We start from the raw sequence: 22,417 nt of genomic DNA, 5'->3' as shown, positions 1-22,417 counted from the left end.
ATCAATAATTGATGTCACTAAATACTAAATAACACACATTTGAGTTTCAGACTTTATATCCTTCAGAAAATACATAAGTATGCAACACTTGTTATTCTAGCAACTTTCTGAGTTTATGAGTGTAATATTTAAAATCTGTCCCTATTTTCGGCATTTGTGCCCCCATTATTTTTGGCATTGCCCAGATTTCTTGCAGCGACAGGTTGAGAGGTATACTGCCCACACATGCCCCTAGGTGAGCCATGAGGCAGACATCATATATATGGCCTAGGTCTAGAGATTAGGTGGGAAATGGGAAGGAAATCTCTAATTGGGTTGTAGCATATACGCACCTTCATGCTGATCATTGTGATCTATTACACACCCATACCTCTCAACCTCTCAGTGGAAGAAATCTGGACAAAGCCAAAAAGAACAGGGGGACAAAGGCTCAGAAATATGGACAGAATTTAAATAGTGCCCCTATAAACTTAGAAAGTTGCTAGAATAATATGTGTTGCATACTTATGTATTTTCTGAAGGATATAAAGTCTGAAACTCAAATGTCTGTCATTATTTAGTTTTACTTAATGAATTCAGTATTCAGTGATTTGCCAGAAAACCACAAACTTTATGAAGAATAGATCAAAAATATGAGGCAAAAATCTGGGCATTCTGCTAAAATCTGTACAGTTGAGAGGTATGCATACCCACTCAGTCTCCCTTCCCCCATATACTGATCAAATAGTAGCCTGCTGTTGACTTGGAAATATTCACCATTCTGCATCAAGAAGCACCCAATAAATGAGTGAAATTCCCTAACCCTATAGCAATACATGGAGCTTATCACTCACTACTCCCATGCCTAGATCCTTCAACATCTGTGCCACTACTCAAAGTCAGATTGGATCAGAGTTGTATTCCTACTCGATGAAGACATAGAACTGCTAATATTCCATTGAATTTTTTTGCCCAAACTGCACATCTTAAGCATAAACATGCCAGCTTGTAAGATAAAAAAATCTGTGAGCAGCAATAATTTCTGAGGCAAATGCATTTGAAACTGAACAAGAAAAAAAGGTGGGCCTTAACTCAAAAAACTGCAGGACTGCACAGCATTGGGTCTCAAAAGCAAGCCACTCTTTATAATGCACTGAGAGATAAAGATCAACTAAGTAGGGTGAGTCTGTGAAAGACAAGAGCTTTTTGAAAGAACAAGGAAAGAAGGAACAGATCAATGCACTTGTGACTGTAAGCAGTAGATGTACACGAGCCATTATTGTGCTCCCTGGATGAAATAATGCAGAACAATGGACAGCTATCTGTAAATACAAACCAAACAAAATTAACAAAGCATCAGTTTTAATATCCGCTATATCCATTTCAGTGCTGAGTGTAGTCTAAGCCTATTTTAACTAGCAAATAACAGAAGGCAGGTAAGAATCTAGAATGGTCATTCTCACATACACGCACACACACACACACACACACACACACACACACACACACACACACACACACACACACACACACACACACACACACACACACACACACGGGACGTTTTGCAGCCCTACCTATTTCATGTACCTGAATGCTATTTCACGTACCTGAATGTCAACAGAGCAAGAAAGAGCCCACATGGACATAAAAAGGACATTCAGTCATAATGCATTCAAGCCTACCTTATAAAACTCACTATTGGCTAGCTCTCAAACATGTACATTGGACAAAATTGTCATTTCCTATATGTATCCCAGCTAGCCAATATTCAGATTAGGACAATTTTCTGGTTTGTAGATAAGATTATAAGTCAGCTCTTCCAAGCTTGCACATCTTTGATCTCTGTTAGCAATAACAAAAGCTAACAATTCTATTCTTCTATATTTTAAATATGGAACCCCATCCCATTATTACTCAAACTGGCAATAATAAATTGTTCAAAAGTCAATACCCCATGAATACATGGCTATGCTCTTGCTCTACACCCAGCTGAAACCTACTCTGCCACCTCAGTTTCTACATGGAAAAGTCTTTTGTTCTCCACTTAGCACTTATATCTGCTTCTACAGTCTGTAACTAATCTCTGACTCTGCACCTTCCTATACTCCCCTCATTCATCTCGTTTACAGACTTGGTCTCCCCTTTCTCCTTTATAGACTAGATCTCCCTTTTCTCCTTCATAGACTAGATCTCACTTTCCCCTTTACAGACTTTACCTCCCTTTCCACCTTTACAGACTATATCTCCCTTTTCCCCTTTATAGACTAGATCTCCCTTTTGTCCTTTATAGACTTTATTTCCCTTTTCCCCTTTACAGACCAGAACTTCCTTTTCTCCTTCACAGCCTAGATCTGCCTTTTATCCTTCACAGACCAGATCTCTCTTTTCTCCTTTACAGGCTGTATCCCTCTTTTCTCTACTACCTCTTGTCCCCTTACTCACATTGCTATTCTCTCACACCTAACTTTGCATGCACTAAAAAAAAAGAGAGACAAGAACAGTACAGTGCTCTCATTTTTCACAACTGTCTCAACAAAGCATGAGTAGCACTCTGTATCCTTCATAATGTTAAATACTGACACACGGCCTGAACAGCATCAAACTGTTTACTCTTTTAAATGTACAAAAGATCTGTTCTCCACAATTTATGTACTTTATATAACAATTGTGAGATTATACTAATCTTTTGAAGCTTTTCTCTCCAGGCCTCTACTGAAAAGTAGCATCTTACTGCGCAGTGGACTATGCCCATAAGTAAATAAATAAACAAAATGATCAGAAACATCCAATTAAGGAACCAAACCCCAGAAAGAAACATCAGAATGCAGAAATACTTAACAGTGCATATGATTAGCAATAGTAAAAAAGTACCCAGTGCACCTTCTGCTGTGGAAAGGACTGTTAGATAGGTGTCTTGAACATATTGCTTTAAAAACCCTTAAACAATCATGCAACCAGTGAGAAATACTGCAGCAGCAAAACTTGTGCATGAACTGGACAAAAGAATGTTGCTCATCAAAGTGCATGCTAAGTAAGTAAGGAAATACAGTTAAGTATGAGGGCAAAGGTCATCAGTTACAACAGAAGAAGCAAGAAAGTGCAGAATAGATAACCCCAAACAGACTCTAGTATCTCCCAAATCAAGACACTACTGGACAAATTGTAAGAAGTGATGATGACACACCGTGATGGGTGGCGCAGTGCTGCAGCGATTAACGCTGTCACCACACAGCAAGAGGTTCTCCAGTTCAATTCTCGGCTAGGGTGCCTTCTGTGCAGAGTTTGCATGTTCTCCCTGCATTTGTGTGGGTTTCCTCCAGATACTCCAGTTTCCTCCCACATTCTAAAGACATGCTTCTGGAGCATTTCTCCACGGGCCTCCGCTGAAAACAGGATCTGTGGAACCTAGTTGGACTTTCCCGGTCAACAAATGTTAAATAAAAAAAAAAATGATCTGAAACTAGAATTTCATTACAAAGGAGAAGGAACTCCCTGCTGATGTCCCTGTAGGCAGATGTAGGCATGCTCAGTATGCCCTGGCTTTGGCTAAGTAGCAATGCATAGCACATTCACTGACAACCTGGGGCACTAGGAACTGACACCTTACTCCTACTTACATGCAGAAATTAAAAATTAGGAAAGTCAACCCACACGTCCTGTACCTACACGTGTATTGGCTGTGTACTGGTTGCATTAGACAGAGTCAGCCCTTAACTATAGTTGTGTCAGCTGCTCCATTTACAAGGTAAGTCCATAACCTACACAATACTTGTAAGTATTATTATGCTATGGCATTGTATGCATGGATCTGGTACATTATGCAAGTAAATATATTGGGCTACTTAGACAGAAATTATATCCACATGGGACTACAGATACCCATTCCACTACCTTGTTTCCATGAGTATTCACTAAGCCCCATGCATGGAATAGTCATTCAGACCAGCTGTAACAGATTACTGGTACACGTGTCAAGGGAGATGCTAGACAGTGGAGTGATGTGATAGTCAGACTACTGTGTATCCCAGCAGAACATGTGATGGTGTTCCACCACCCCCAACACAGCAGTGTTCCCTTGTAACTGCTGTAACACACAGTCATCAATGATATATCGGCATGTCAGGCAGTCTCAGGACAGTAACATATAAATTGATCATACATTCTATATCTTACTTAGCACAGGAATAACAACATACATATGTATGCAGTGGATTATGTGATGAGTGACTGCTGTCTGTCAAGCAGCTTGTGTGCCTCAAAGGACTAAGGTGAGTATCTTGTGTGGTGACATTAATGGTTCTAATCTAGAAATACCCACTTATTTTGGATGTCAGGTAGTATTATTTTTTGTTTTACAGACCATGACTCTGTGTGTCGTGTAATATTATTAACCTTTGTGACACAATTAATTACATCACACAACTGAAAAAAGTCGTAGCCAAGTTCAGTGACGTTCAGCAGTGCAGAAACAGGGACAGATGTTATTTTGTGTAACATGCAAATCCTGGACGGAGTACAGGTAGGTGTGGGCTGGAGTCAGTTTATAACTAGAAAAACTCCCACTGGGCATGCTCATACACTTAGTTAACCAGAGTGCAATTCTGTTGCCCCCCATTCAAAATGACTTGCTATATATAGCTATGTCTACAAATACATACAGATATGTATACATATCTGTCTGTCAGTATCTCACTCGCTATATATATATATATATATATATATATATAAATATATATATATAAATATATATATAAATCTGTAAATACACACACACACACACACACATATATGTGTGTATATATATATATATATATATATATATATATATATATATATATATATATATATATAGAGACATACATCTCTGTCTCTCCCCATACATCTACATAACACATATATATATATATATATATATATATATATATATATATAGCATATACAGACACACACATGCACACACACACCTCCATGTATATTTATGTCCTTGTTATCTACAGATATATGTTTATATGTCTGTGTATGTCTGTATTGTCCAACATCCCCTGATACTGGTGATTAAAGCTGCCATATGACACATATATAATGCTGATCAAAGGACCAAGTGTAAGGGCTCAATAGTAGATAATGCACTTCCCTAAAGCCCCCTATGCCTGCTAGATGCCACAACACATAAACCAACAGGTGAACAGGTGGTGTTATGTATCATGTTGTGTACACACGCATTGATAGGGCACATTGTTTTTGCCCACATGCTTGCCCATCCAAATACAAACAGACCCATATGGCCAAAATGGCTACTGTAGACACATAGCTAGGATAAAAAATAGTTATCTGACTGCAAGGCTACTAGATGCAGAGAACAGTTGAGATGCAATGTCACTCTGCAGCCCACACGTTGTTCAACACAAGCCTAGTTTATGTACTCTACTAGTATTCACCTGCAGTCACATACAGAATAGACTTCAGCAGTCACACATGCTGTAAATACTGTGATCTGTATTGTGTAAGACTAGGTAGGTGGGGGTTCTAATCTCAATCCAGCCCACTTGGTGTGTTTGTGGCTTATCTCCTTACATAAGAAATGTAAATCCCACATTGATTTCCAAATTTCAATGGGCCTGCACTTTTTGGCCCTTGCAATAGTTGCCGGCTTCCAAACCCCCTCTCTTCCATAAGGCCTACTGATGTCATGTACCTTAATACTACCAACTGCCATTGTAACATTAGATTTAAGCCGTGGCATATGCTTTAAGCACTGTGATATGCAGTGCCTAAGACTAGATAGGTAGGGTTTCTAATCTCACTCCAGCCCACTGTGTGTGTGTGTGTGTGTGTGTGTGTGTGTGTGTGTGTGTGTGTGTGTGTGTGTGTGTGTGTGTGTGTATCTCCCTACATAACAAATGGGAATCCCACATTGATTTCCAAATTTTAATGGGCCTGCACTTTTTGGCCATTGCATGTGCTGCCATCATCTAAACCCTTCTCTTCCACAAGGCCTGCTGATGTCGTGTACCTTAACACTACCAGCTGCCATTCCAATGTCAGACATAAGCCATGGCATGTGCTGTAAATACTGTGATCTGTAGTGTGTATGACTAGATAGGTAGGGATTCTAATCTCACTCCAGACTACTTGGTGTGTTTGTGTCCCCATGTTGCAAAATAAATATGATTATTACACTGACTTAGAAAGAGGTGGGGTTTTGCAGTATGCTGGCTGTTGCAGGTGACATGCACCTTCAAAGTCCTGAACAGAACAAGGGCTGCTTATGTCATCTTCCATAACATTATCTAAATAGATGTTAATAGCACACTTGAGGTATGGCTGTGATCTCTAGTGTGTATCATTAGATAGGTAGGTGTTTTAATCTAATTGCAGCCAACTTGGACTGTGCATGCTGTGCAATGTTCTGTACATATAAATCGATAGTGGTCCTATTCTCACTCTAGCCAGGTGTGTGTGTATATGTGTGTGTGTGTGTGTGTGTGTGTGTGTGTATGTGTGTGTGGATGTTAGAGCATCTTACATCAGTATATGGGATCATAGAAACATTGTACATTAGTAGCCTAATGGGCCTAGGTCTCATAAGATCCTAGTCATGTTTTTACCCTTATTTCCATGATCAGCACATATTGCCCCTGTCCACAAGGGACACATGCAGCTGCATAGGCTTCATTAGGTAACCTACCAGCACTGAATAGCACCTCCAGTCTCTCCAGGGAATCACAAGGTTTAACCAATCTGGATTTGTATCTATCTTTAATGACTATGGATACACCACCTGCATTAACTGACATGCTTTTAGTGTGGGTTCTGTACACATGGAAGGACATGTAACCTGGAATGGCTGTGGTTCTGTCCACAGCCCTGAACCAGGTGTGTGTAACTGCGCAAAAGACTGCATCTTCCAAGGTGGGGACACCTTCCAGTGAATGGAGTTAAGTGGTGGCATTCCTAGCATGTACCAGCATAACTGTGATGTTGTTTGAGGATGGAATTTCCTCTATGTAAAGTTTTCCCATGAGACACTGCCTATAAGATGCACTATGGTGATGTCAGCAGCCTTGTCCACCACACAAACTCCCAGGAGTTACAGATGAATACCATATATGGCAAAACATCAAGATCTGTTGAGCAACTCATCCCAGGCTGACATTTACTGGGTCCTATTAAAATGACACCACTTGATAAGTCAAGTATTGGCTTCAATCATTGGCATATCCTGGCACCTCACAGACAGCTAACTGTGAGGTTTCTCAAGTGTAGCCCTGTGACAGGGACATCAGTGTGCCATATGATGTAATCAACAATGTGGGTGTGGGTGAAGTACATGGTGAGGTGTGCATGTTGTCAAACTGGTGACTGCAATATGTAGTGACTGGTGTGTGTGAGGCAGCATGGAATCAATGTTTGATATACAGTCACATCTGTCACACATTTTGTTTGTGTGGCATAGCAGTATAGGGTCTGGGACACTGTCTACATCTCCACAGTAGCCACTGATAACACCAGTAGAAATAGAGTCTTTCTTGTGTGTACATCACAGCAGGCCTTTGTTAGGCAGCAGCCTGACAGATGCTGCAATGTAACATGTTATCACCTTTATGTAATTTTCCTAAGGTAACACAGCACTTGACAGTGTGCCATAACATGATTGAGTACAATGGTTTGGCAGCCATGTGGCCCTTGGATTAACCATACTCCTATGATTAGTAATGGCCACAATAACATACCTACAAATATGACAATGTAAAACTCCAGCAAAGACAGGGTCATGCTGATACACCCTTGGGGTCGGCAGCCTGACACACTATCTGTAGGCACACCTTGCAGTGAAAATGTGGATGTATGTGTATGAAAAGAGATTTTGTTCAACTCTGTGATCATTACTCTGGCCTTGCTAGTCTACAATGCCTGTCAAGCAACCACACAGCACACTGGATGTTGTGTGACATGATCTGGGAACACAGACATGTTCTGGTTACATAAATGTAGAGTATGATATATGTAGAACATGTGTGGGTGCACACACTTTGACCAAAGGTGGCCACTCCTCTTCAGTTTGCCTCAGATCCATGGCACACAGACATACACCATGAAGCTGTTGAAGGTCAGGCTGCATGAATTGCTGTGAAATTGTGACCTAACAGGGATCACTGCCACTGTGGCGCTTGCTTGTGCAACCTTAGATTTGTATGTCATCGGACATTGTACATCATATTGTGACATAGCAGTTGTGCTCTGACTAACCATCTGCTCATTACCCTACTGAAATCCTAAGGACCCTGGAATACTAGGAATAATATGTGCCATATTGTAATGATTGCTCTGATTGCTACTCAAGGCATCTACCTGGAAAAGGGTATGTCAAGGCTACAGAGGTTTGCATGACATGTGACAACTGTGTGAATGAACAAACAGACTGTGGCCTGCTCCTCGTGTGGAGTTCATAGGTTCATAGATTAGTACTAAGCTAACTGCTGTTGAGCCATTTTAAGCCTAGCCAGTTATCCCTTGTGAGACTCGAACCCTGCACCTTGTGTCTGTAAGGCAAACACCTTAACCATTAGGCCACCCTCCTAATGTTTTGTTTTAGGTAAGCGACAAAGTGTAGGAGCATGGTATCCCAGGAGAGGGTGGTTGTGCTGAGACCAGCAGTTGTAGTAGCCAGGCACCAGCAATTCAGGGGACTCCCTTCTTGTCAACATTCCTCACAAGGTAATTGTGTCATTGCAGTACATAATGCTCGAGTGGTTCTCAACTACAAGATAACTGTGTAAACACTCCCTTATTACCTTTCCCAGGGTGTACGTATGACCCCCCCCCACTACTTGCCTGTGTTCGCTACAGACACATACATGTTGCCAGGCTACCTTCTTGGAAACCATGATGGAATTAAAGTCAATCCTTAGTTGCACACAGTGCAAGTAGCATGCAGTGACAATCTGTGTCCCCAGATGTCTCAGTACTGTTACATTTACAACCATGAAAAGACTTATCATGGAAATTATCAGTAACAATGTACTACACCTGCAGACACTGGCCCAAGGCCAGTTTGATTTGTTCAAGATCAGATCATGCCTACCCTAAGCATTGGACCTAATTGATTGTTACAGTATGTGATAGATGAGGGGGAAATTACTTGCCCCACCCATCATGGCCTGAGAAGGTATTTGACAAATTTAGGCATTCAGGCATTGTGGACACACTGTAAAGGTTATTTACAAACTTGTATGTCAGACGTCGGATAGCCAAGTGTCTGACAGTCATTGTCTGGGAAGGTAGGATTGTGTAGGCCAGCGCTACAATGAGACCAATCACCAGTGGACTACCCACACACATCATTCCTGGGACTACCCCTCCTAGCCATTCCATTCTCTGCAGTCATGGCCACTCTCAGTGACTTCAGACTGACTACATTTGAAGTTGATTGCAAATAAGGAACTGCCAGTGTTTCCCACACAGAACCAACAGCTGCCCAGGAGGGGCTGACACACACATTCAGTCGATATCAAAGCCATTGACAAATACTACATGCCAAGGAATGCACAATACTATACTTTTGGTAGTCATCCACCTCCTGGACAATATTGTATTGTCCGTACACCTCCAAAAGTTGACCCATTAGGCAGGGACTTATGAGACACAGAGAGTGATCTAGTCTTTGACTTTCACTGGTCAGTAAGATGTGGGGATTCTTGCATTGTTCTACACTCTGTAGAGAAAAATATGGCATGTAAATCCCAGAATGGCATTGTTACACTGTATGTGGCACTCATCACAACTATCACTGAGCGCAATGCCACTTTTGTTGTGTATGTACACAGGCATATCTGACACCTGTAACAGCCAGAGAGGTCCCACAGTAACCCAATACACAGTGTCCATAACATGTCCAATGCAGACCATGTCAAAGCTGTAACTGTGCATTCTGTCTCCTACATGCTTTGGAGGAGGACGTGTATGTCTGCCATACAGGGAGGTGTCAAATTTCACTGTTACCAACTGCACATCCAAGAAAGGACTAGCATGAGACATACCTAGTGTACACAGCTGCATCTTGACTGTGGTACAAATAGAACATGCTGGAGAAACATATATATAACCATGACACTACACACTATATGTAACAGGCTCTCCAGCCATGTGAAGCACACTTCTGCTGTAATACACATCATGTGCAACTCACACAATGGGATGTGGAACAATGCAATCATAACTGGTTTAGGACAAATATCAGTAATGGACACAGGTCAATTGTAGATGGTGCATCCCCTACGCCACAGCTTCTAGATGTAGCAGCTCCCAGAATCCTGCTTGCACTTATCAAGGGAACCACACTGTGTCAGAGTTTATGGATGAAGGAGTGGGCTGCATGAAGCCATTGTTCCTGATAGCCTGTTATACACATTTGAATCTATGGAGCCATGCACCTATACTGCTTTACCTTTGCATAGACATTTTGCATCTGTGCTGACATTCCTTCCTGTGCTCTGATGTTTACGGGTTTATTGTAGCAGTGTACCCACAGGTGTGTCCCAAACAATTCTGAATCTGAAATATAAACAGTTCTATGAGACACCATTCATTGTGTGAGTATACAGCTATTACAACATCATCCAACTTAATCTACACAACATAATGTGGTTTACTCATTACAGCTGGCAACAGACCATATCTGTCAGTGACCAGTACAAGTGGCATGTGAAAGGCAGCAGTGGATTAAAGAATTGCATAGCAATTTAGGTAGACACCCTGTGCATCAGACACTTAGCATAATTTCCCTGCATTGATGACAAGGATGACAGGGATGTAGCACAGGTATCATCACTTGCACAGGGTGTTGTGTGGTGGTGCAGGAAGCCTAGGCTGACTCAATAGGTTGGCAAGTGTGTGTGGGAGTCAGGAAGGGAAGCAGGCAAGATGGACCCTTGCCTGCAAGTGACCTGATTATGATAGTGGTGTGTGAATGTCTGCGTGAACACAGTCAAGCTCAGTGCTAGCACTACATGACTGTATGTTGCACAGGTTTGAACTGCACATGGTAGAGCTGACAGTTCACACTCTTCACCCCTGAACATGGGAACTACCTCTGCCCGGAGTTGCACTAGCACCTCCATGCCCAAGGTCAGAAGCAACACTAATAACTGAGGGTGACTGCTGTCTGCTGGGACTATGCCCTCCATGGGAACACCCAGGACCATGAGCCCTTGTCCCACCATGTCTTTGTGTGGGGAGCACACTCACCTCTGGGACACTGGATGTACTGCCAATACAGGAGCGTGAGTGAGCATGGCCACTTGGACTTTCAGCAGATGTAGCTGCTGACCTACATCCATGAGTCCAATGCTCAACTCCAACCAGATGTTCCATTACAGACAATAACTGTTCCAAGACAGATATTCTACTATTTCTCTCAGACCACTTTCTTTCTGCAGTATCAGTCAACTGATCCAGGGTATCAGCAATGTGATGGAGGCAGTTATGGATGTCAGACTGTGCTGCATCCATAACCATGAGCATTCATTTGTAGGTCCTTTCGGTATGTGTCTGTGCCTCCATGATGACCCTAAACATGTGCAAAGTGACATGTGATGAGACACATGCAACAAGTCGTAGAAGGACAGCAGGGCTCCTATGAGCACCCCAATCAAACTGCCTGTGTGGAACCCTGCCATCTCTTTGGCTATGTCCAGTATCAACACTCACTGCAGCCATAGTATCCACACTTTCCTGTTCATTGTCCCCACCCTCTGACTGCCCAATATCTGTGGCCTCAGGGGACTGGGTGTGCATAGACATACTATATGTACTATGATAATGAGGGCAGAAGAGGGATGTCAACCTCTGTGACAGATTCAGCCCCTGCAACACCCACTTGTGCCTCACTTTGGCCACCATCATCATCAGAGTCTGAAGAGATACTGACATCAGTTTGTGAAGGGGACAGAGACCAACCCTCCTGGCGACCTGTGATAAAAAGGGAAAAGCAGTTCATTAATACATGCACTACTATGCTCTACAGTACTATCTTGCAATATATGTTAACCTGTAAACAATGCTGTCAGTATTACAGACTTGTTTAACCCCCAACCTCATATACAAGGATCTGAGGACATTATTTTCTAAAAAAAAAAAAAAAAAAACTTCTGTAGTTGCTTGAAAAAAATAAGCTCCTTAATCAAGAACCTCATGAGCAACAGTGATATACACTTTGACATTTGCCAAAACTCTGTACAGTTGACACATAAGGTAAACTGTACTGTCCTGTACATACTGCAAATCTATTTATGGTCACAACTACAAGGCATAGGTATGACTATAAACTGTGTTCCGTTGGTAAAAATCTGTGAGGTTGGCAATCATGCAGATAGTACATCAATCCAGCCAGCAGGCCTGGGATGACATGTTAGTGAATACAATGCACTAAATCTACATCTGTAGCACAACAGTGTTATGCTTACCAGGAGCAGGATCAAGGTTGCGACTGATTCCTGATGGTCCTATGAAAATTTGATGGAGAGTTAATGTAAACAGCAACCCATGTTGCACTGTCACAGGCTACTACATCCACATATCTCACATTTTCAGTACATACAAAGTTAATTGGTATGTTGGTCACAATCTGAGCATGAGATTCAAACTGCAACTCACCCCCCCCATAAAAATACCTGTCACCCACATACAACTATGTACATCCTGTCACATTGGATGTAACAATATTCCAATGCTTATTCAACTAAGCATACCTGGACATTCTTCTTGCATTGAAACAGTGGTATCCACATCCACGACATACTATGTGATGGATGCCTGGGAACTGTCCTGTGTTTCTAGGTTCACCAGGAATTTCACAGTGGCTGACAGTGGTTGTTCCACTGCAGGCCCTCCACTGGTGACAGCACGATCCCTGGCCAGATCTGCTGCTCTTCTGCAGGCAACATTTATCATATTAGTGGCATGGTGTCACACTTGCTTATATGTCCTGTTGTGGTAATCAATTGCACTGACCTTGTGAACCAGGTCATTTCACAGTGCTGCCTGCTCTTCCCTGTTTGTCCACCCCCTAGACAGCAGCACTTGATGGTGTTGATGCAGGGCGTCCAGGATAGTGTCATTTTCTGCCACTGTAAAAGGGGCCAGGATTGGGGATACATATTTCCTGAAAGACAACAAAATGTGGACATATGTCAGGATCACATATGTGGGAGTATAATATGTAGAGCTACAGCAATAGCAGATGGCTAACAGTAGTCACTGCTTGGTTACACATGTCATATTTAACACCATGCAAACATAGTAAGGGTGCAGATGTTAGTAGGATAGTAGCAGTAGTCATCTGTTCCTGCTCATGCCATGACAGATACTGTTGTATGAATACACAGCCAACATAGAAGTCCATTAAGTTGTAGCCCATATGTGTAAAGTCCCCTTATAATATTGAAAACCAGCAGTGACTCACAAATAGCAGTGTAGTATTACCACCATTATTAACAGGAAATTTCCAGGAGAGTGGTGTATCTAATTATGAAACAGCATTCTACCCATACTGTACTCTAGTTTCTCTGTAGGTGTAACCCATCTGCAGATCAATGACATGTCAGCAGTACAGTTCCAAGCAAAGCTTACTGTTGTATTCCCTATTACCCCTAAGAATATGGGCACTTATGCATCATGTTGGAAACAAAATTGGTACATACCTGATAGAGTACAATACTCCTCTGTTAAATTGTACATATATATAAATGAAGTACCTACAAGTTGACCATGCAAAGTAACTCTCATACACAATGTTTCCACTAGCTAGTTGTTTGCCTTTTTAACATGGTTCTCTATTAGCAAGTGATTGCCTCTGAACTAATCTATGCTGAAATGCTAATTGCAGCCAACATAGCTGATTTGCAGTATAATCAGCCAGTTCCATGCAACCACTGAACAAGATATAAGGCCTCAGTGTAGATTACAACTCCTTTCTCATATGTTGGGTTGGAAAATATTGGGGGACAGATACTACATCATGGGAGAGAGAATGTCTGTAGCAGCTACTATTTACATACAAATGTGTGTGCTATAGGCTGAAAGTGAAGGTGATGCTGCAGGCAGTAGACATAAGCAGAAAGGGTGAACACTTCACAGGGCAACAAGCTTTAAGAGTAAGTGTGGGGCCTGCAGCAGCCTTGTTTTATAGGCAGAGACAGATTGAGAGTACCCACCCCATTGGGAAGTCAAGTATGTGTATCAGGTAAGTCTGTCAGCCAATGGTATCAGTAAGACAATTCAAGACAAAATGCTTGGTGTGTACTAGAAAACAGGTAGGTGTATGTTAACCACGATGTCACGCAGTTGGACAACTGCCAAGTCACATGTTATGTCATGGGACACCCCTGTTGAGTGTGTCCTGGCGACCCTTGCATCTATCTCAACTTCCATACATGTATGCTACTTGTGCAGCTGTGGTTGTCTGTGATATCACCAGCTAAACACTGTGGGCTGCAGTGTGATATTACTGGGCCACAGTTTCAGTACACACTTCAACATCATCTAGGAATTCAGGCTACTGCAATACCTGACAGTATCTGCACTTTATAGTGTTATACTAGGAGTAGATGAGTCATCCTATCTATAGGCCTTCACCCTCTATTATATAGATGCAGCTATTCCAAGTGTACTGTTTTGCTGGCTAAATATGTGATGAGACCAATATACATATCACACTTTATAATGTTGATGGATGCAGCTGTACTTGAACCCAGGACTGTGTGTACCAAAAATCTATGCATTTAATGCAGTTTACAGACTGAGCTACAGAGTTACTGTTACAGCAGGTGGACATTTAGATGTCATAGTTATCATTTCACAGTTATCTGCTGTTAAATACCACATTTACATCTATTATTATGCACATGACTTTAGACTGCTGTATTTGCACACCAGAGTCCCAGTTAAAATCCTATTTTCCATTACTGTTTTATCAAGTGGGTTATGACATTTGTAGACATAATTGCAGGGTTACCTGCTATCAGATACCTCACATATGTCTAATCTTATGTGTGTGCCTTAATAGTGATGTATTTGTGTACAAGACTGCCAATTACAGTACTATGTTTTGAGTAATCTATTAGCTTATTTGCTCAGTGTGTGCAATGTGCCTCACAGTTTAAACATACTTAATGAAGGGAACTTCAGCATTAGTATGTTTTGCTTAAAACACATTGGCTGATCAGTAGCTTTGTGGCTTGGTAGGATGATTCACTGACCTGTATGTGCGATGGTCATGGGTTTGAAATAGGGTGCAAGTGTACTTTTTGAATGTGATTAATGTTGTTCCAAAAGCATATATCAATATATTGCTATTTAACATTGCTAAGCAATGCAGCATGCCATGCCACATCGCACGATCAGTCTTTAAAGAAAAGAAAAATGTGACGATAGGACAGTGGTGAAAAAGGGTGTAAGTAGGGGGGAAAAACATAACGACAAGTAGGTAAGGATGTGCAGGATGAGTGTAGGAATGGACCATAGCTATAATTTTTAAGCAGCAACAACTGTGCACTTTCACAAATTATTTTGCTGAATTTGGACTGTCATCCACAGAGAGGGGTGAGGACAACATAACTGCATTGCCAAGCCAATTGGACCAAATTCAGAGTGTCCAGTGGACATGTGTGTGAAATGGAGAGCTATGTATGGGACAATATATATATTTTTGGGACAGGTGCCCATTTTTTTTAAGTGAGAGTTTTTTTAAGTGAGAGTGGAATGTGGGGAAGAGACATATGTAAGTGTGGGGGAGGTAAGTTGGGAAGGTGAGGAAGTTTTTTCAGACAGACAAGACAGCAGACAGTGTTGGAGGATGAACATCTTGGAGGGAGAGAGTGTTGTGGAATACCAGTACCATGAGCATCCACATGGTAACAGTGCAATGGAAATCCTCACCCATGGGACTGTCAGCACTGGTCCTTCACTGCCCTGATGTGGCAGTGGTGGAGGTTGGTGTATGGGGTGCTGCTGCCCCACCAGTATAGTGAGCATGCTCTCCATCTGGTGCAAGCATGCACCAATAGTTCGGCGGAGCATCCTGTGTACCATACTTGACAGTTCTTGACGGGTGACTAAATCATACCCTCTGCCTCCACTTCAAGACGGTGGCCCAGCCCCAGCTTGTGGATGGAACTACCAGACATTGCAGCTAGTGCAGGGGGCAGCAGAGGGGGCATCACCTGGCTGCAGCCCACATGTTTTGGGCCCCGGTACCATGCCCAGGGAAGCCAAGGTAGGTGGATCACATGGAACAGGCCGACCTTGTCACTCCATAGCAAATTAAATATAAACATAAGGTAAACAAGTATTAGTAGTAACATAAAGGAAGATAATATTGATTAATCAAAATGCATATTAAGGTATATTATGAGGAATGCAACAATACATAACATAACAGTAAGTATGTTAACAGTAAACCAGTATGAAATAGCCCATAAGACCAACATAACAGTTAGTTTAAAATAATATATTAATATTAAATCATAATAATAATAAACATTAATAAATTAAAGAAGATAAGGGGTGAGGAGAGAGAGGAAAAACATACCATTAGTGACATCACCGGTGGTATTACTACATAGACTAATAATACATACTTCTACATGTGTGTAGTATCAGTCAGTGACTCCAATTCTTGTATAGATGATATTGCACATACATACCTCTCAACCTGTTAGCCAAGCACTAACAAATGCAGGCACACAACTACAGAGAACTGTTTTACATACTGTGCTCATACATTAGTACCAAGATATTCTGTAAATGGATTTGCCAATAAATTGCATTCCAAGTAATGTCATTTATCTGCTAATCAAGGACCAGATATATGGGGCATTATCATTGCATTCCAAAAAAATGTGACAGTTAAGAGGTATGTTCATGTAAATTAAGTAGACTAAACAGCTGGTGATTTCTTAGTTGGTTGCCATGGGATTAGAACCCATGAGTTCTGACTCCAGGGTAAATGTGCACTTATTTTAACAGTTAACTGCTGTCAGATTAGAAAAGACATGCAGTGCCTACAGGACTGCTTCACACTTATTGGAAAGTATTATTTATCAAGGCATAATCCTGCTTTACACTTTATTGATATTGCTCCTTAAATTCTGACACTTATACATATGGATATCTGCCCAGAACATGAGCTACCTTAACCATATACCTTGTTCCTGAAGTGGGAGGAATACACAGAATTATTTGACTAAAAATGGCCATAATATAAGCTTGAACCTTACTGTGAGTATTGCACTACATTTATCAGACAATTTTTCTGCAGTCCATATTCGTTTCCTTTTTACAGTTGACTGGTGTCAGATTAGAACACACATGCAGTGAATACAGCCATACTACATACGTATTTGAACAGATTACTTATCAAAGCACAATCTTGCTTTAAACTTTATTGAGAATGCATCTTAAAATCTGGCATTTATACACATGGATATCTGGCCAGAACCAGCTACCTTACCCATATTCCTTATTCCTGGAGTGGGAGGAATATACAGCATTATTTGACACAAAATGGCCATAACTCAGGCTTGAACCTTACTGTGGGTATTGCACTACATTTATCAGACAGCTTTTTCTGCAGTCTTTATTAATTTAGTTTTTATAGTTTACAGGTGTCAGATTAGAACACACATGCAGTGAATACAGCCATACTGCACACTTATTTGAACAGATTAGTTATCAAAGCACAACCCAGCTTTAAACTGTATTGATAATCTACCTTAAAATGTGGCATTTATACACATGGATATCTGGTCAGAACTTCAGCTAACTTACCCACATACCATGTTCCTGGAGTGGGAGGAATATACAGCATTATTTTTTCACAACTGACCAGAACTCAGGCTTGAACTTTACTGTGTGCATTGCACTACATTTAGCAGACAGTTTTTTTTCTGCAGTCTTTATTCATTTCCTTTTTACAGTTGACTGGACTCAGATTAGAGCACATGCAGTGACTAGAACAATAGCGAAGAATTATTTGTTTGAAAACAGTACATATGACAGCACCATCACTGTTTAAAATCAATTGATTACTGTTGTTTCAAGTTTGTCATGTACAGCATGGATAGTTGTGTCAGACTTCTAAGAAATAACCCATATACCCTCATTTGGGTGCAACCTACAGCCTATTTCACACAATAACCAAATCACACAATGAGCATAGCAGACTGCTAATCTGGGTAGACCACAATGTCATCAGATGTTTGGAAGCTATACTAGTACACAGTAATGCATGTTTACTTGATTTAACATGCTTTACCATTTCTGGTAGGCAGTGGCACATTATTAAACATATTACATTTCCCAGGTATGTCATAGCTGACTGTTACAACTGCAAACTCTGTAGATAATTTATTTTGACAGTACTTTATGCATTAGGTTAATAATTTGAATGTTTCCCTACTTACCGCACCCACACCTCATCCTGGCCAAGTACCCTGCATGGGACTGGATATTACGAGCCCTCTCATCTGCAGCTGTTGAAAGAGAAGCAAACTATTATGCATACCAGTTTTGCACAGATTCAGCTTGTATATTTCTAAAGTACTGGCAAAAATACTTACATATCTGTGGGGTATGCCCAGCTCTAGACTGTTGGACCCAGGTGTCCAAGGTTCACCTCTTCCTTCACTTCAGGTCATCTTAGTAGTGACGACACTGCTCTCCAGTGTGGAGGATAGCAGTAGCACTGGTAAGATCCCTAGCCAAAAGAACCCGGGCCTCATACTTACATTCTGAGCCCTGGTGATCACCCTGAAACAGTGGGGTTCATAGACTTTCACCATATGTCCAAAAAAAACACCCTGGACTCCTATACATCCCAACTCTGTGCCCAAAAGCGAGCTCCCTCTCCAACACCACCAGACATACTAACATCCAAGTGAGACTCCAAAGAATGGTGTGGAATACCCACCTATTGGCCTTAACATAGGCTGCATTCTCACCCTTCCATGCCATACAGTAACTTTCAAAAAAGTGCCATGTTGCTTAGTGTCAACGCGCAAACTCACACAACCCATGTTTAAGCAAAGCTTAGCACTGCACAAACATTGTAGGCCATTGACCATATTTAAGTGGTGCTTAGCATTGTGCAACTTTTCTAAATGCAACAATTTTCTGTTTTGAGCTAAACTGCCATTTCAGTCACATCACACATTTTTCACACCAATAAATGTAAAAGGTGTGACTGGCCAAATCTCGAACCTGGGACCTACCAGTTATGACTCAATCTATCTAGCCATTTGGATACTAAAAAAACAGCAGTATATCTTCACATATACTACTACGGTGCCTGTTAGCATTGCTAAGCACCGAGCTGCGCCATACAAACATGCATTAAAAGAAAAAAAAAGTATTGTACAATTGATTGCATCCAGTTTCTATTTTTAGCTATATGGCAGGTATCTGCTATGTATGTATAAGTGCAGATTGGCAACACTAAGCACCACACCATGCCACGCTGCTCAGACAAGCACAATTAACAATAAATAAATAAATAAATAAAATATTGTACAATTGATTTTATCCGGTTTCTATTTTTTTGATATATGGCAGGTGTCTGCTATGTATGTGTAAGTGCAGTTTTGCATCACTAAGCACCAAACCATGCTGTGCAAACAGGTTGATTAAAAAAAAAAAATAAAAAAATATTTTTACAACAGCAGAGTGCATTACAATGATTATCATACTGTGCTTACCATCTGTCCATAATTTTCCTGGACAGACCACAAGTGTGGGATAGACTTTACATTGCTGCTTGCATTGATTCAATATCCATGTTACTGTGATCTTCCTTGCCAGTGCTGCTGAGGGAGAACCATGGTCATTTACATGGGTACATTCCATGTAGGCTGTACATGGAGCCTACATGGATTTTATTCAGTCCTGCAGAATGTGTTGTCTTCAATGTTTTTATGTTGCTCATTACAGATTTCAACCATTCATCTTTTATTATGTAATCATAATAACATATTCTATGAAAGAATCATTTTTTTGTGTGGGGGGGGGCCTCTATTGATGTTTTTTGTACTTTTTAGAATATGCCACAGAGCCAGAGATCTCATACAAATATATAAAAGTACTTCTAAAATGTTGAGTCACCCATTTCTTTTGTGTGCCTACTAAGAATTGTGTATAAGCTCACTAATCTTTTAATTCTGAGGTTAGAAGATGCATACACATGATTGTACTTCTATTTAGTAGAAGAAGCCCCTCTACACTTATATCACTTTCCAATAAAAATAATGCTACATTACTTCAAACATCATTAACTAAAGCTGCTGTTTCCTTAACCTTGCAGGGGTCTAAATTCATTGCTGTACTTTAAGTACCCTACTGGTATAACAAAGATCCTCTTTTCCATTGCTACTTTCAACTATACAACACTGTTTTGGACTTCTGTTATCTACTTTCATGCCCCATATATCACTACCCTGTAAGAATACAAAACTCCAGAACCACTACACTGCATTTTCACTCCTCCCACCCTTTGTACTTTCTACTCCAGAGCCAATTTTTAAACTTGACTTTCTGGTTTTAATCTCATAACTGTCAGATATTGGAAATTAGTTCATCCTATCTCTTTCCTTAGCAAGACACTTCTTGTACATTAACCAAATGTACTCAGTAACTGGCTTTAATACTGTCTCCTACTATTCTAAACTTACACATCACTCTATTTCATGTCTTTCTGCCTGTATTCTTAGCTTCCTATAATAACCTCTTAATAATTTCCTCAGAAATACTAACCTCTTAAAATGAACAGCTAACAGTAGCACTCTGCCCATTTAAATTAACATGTAATTGTCTATAATTCCTCTCAATTAAAATTCAGTTTTTAATTTTTAATCATTTATTTAATCTTTAATATCTTCAGACTTAACTATACCTAAACTAATTGTGTAAATAAAAATGGTGGAAACTTGGGTGATAAATTTATTGGTGTTTAAGCTTCTAGTTGCTATGTCATGCTCACTCCCTGAATAAGTGCTTATAGATGAAAGGGCAAAATTGGCCCATTTATTAATTTAGTAGATCTTTGGCCTGTTCATTCCCTGGAGGTGAAGTTTAAGCCATTTGGGAGAGGTGTTATCATCCATATAGGGACTGTTTTTTCTTTAATACCCTAGTATTCCCTGCACATGTTTGAAGTGTCCCAGGGCTGACCTGCAATGGGCTGCTATGATGTGTGTACCCACCTCCATTTGAATATGATTGTCTTACTCCCACTGAGAAATGTCTGTGTATGATTGTGGACATGTTTGTGGCCTGTTCCAGGCATTTCATCTTGAAAGTACACATGCATACACATCTAAATAGAGAAGAGCTATCTTACCCACTTCATTCATGTCCTCTGCCACACCTGCTCCAACAAATAACCAAGTCACTAATTAAGCAGGAAGAACCTGGGTCATAGTCAAGACTTTAATCCTCTATGTGAATGGAGTTTGGAAAATATTAGTATCAGCACAGAGACCACATCATTTTTCAAAGTTTTTTAATATAGACATATTATGTGTTCTTGAGTTTGACTCTAAGAGTAAGATACCTACTGCAGTCTGTTAAATGTTACTGGAGACAACCGTACTACAATAAGTATATATTTTTTGTTACTATTTTACCTTACTTGCCTTTGTTTTAATGGTTAATAAAAACAATAATGGTAAAAGTGAGAAATGAAGATATTGCATTATTGGTCTAGTGCTAGTCCAGGCAGAAAATTGTTATACATTGCTCTAGTATCATTAAAAAAGTTGAAGAAAACCACATGTATCCATTAAATTCTACAGGAACAACCATTGTTCCATCTGAAACACTTGTTCAATGACAATTCCCAGACATGGCAAATAAGAACATTAAATAAAATGCCCTTTTGTTGTTTATGCATATTATAACAGTGTATAGATTAGTATCTGAAGAGATTAAATAAACTGGTTAACATTTGTAGGAAGGAATGCCAGGTACTTTTTGGCTTTATTTAATTTAACTAAAAGTGTAACAACTGAACAGATGCCAGAAAATGAAATAGCCTCTTAATATTACTATCTTAAAAATATTTTGATTCCAAGGGTATCGAATGATCATGCAGCAACAGTTATAAGCTATCAGGTAGAAGATCCTTATGACTGGTGGCTTTAAAGCTTTTTGGGTACTTCATTGGTATCTGGAACTAGTTAAAGAAGCTCCATTTTTGGTAGTAGAAGTGGTCTGTATGGCTTCAAGATATTGTTTTAACTTATTTGTTGAGAAAGAGGAATTCAAAACAACACCATCTATTATAATTTCACAACAATTCAAGCTGCAAATACAATTTTTCTACCATTTTAATTCTTAGTTTTATTGCTATACTTTATTTCATTGTACTAAATGAACTTTTAAGTTT

The sequence above is a fragment of the Protopterus annectens genome, chromosome 6.part0, assembly GCF_019279795.1.
Source record: "Protopterus annectens isolate FY-2018-M chromosome 6.part0, PAN1.0, whole genome shotgun sequence".
NCBI classification, from domain to species: Eukaryota; Metazoa; Chordata; order Ceratodontiformes; family Protopteridae; genus Protopterus; species Protopterus annectens.
Note: the sequence above shows the minus strand (reverse complement) of the source record.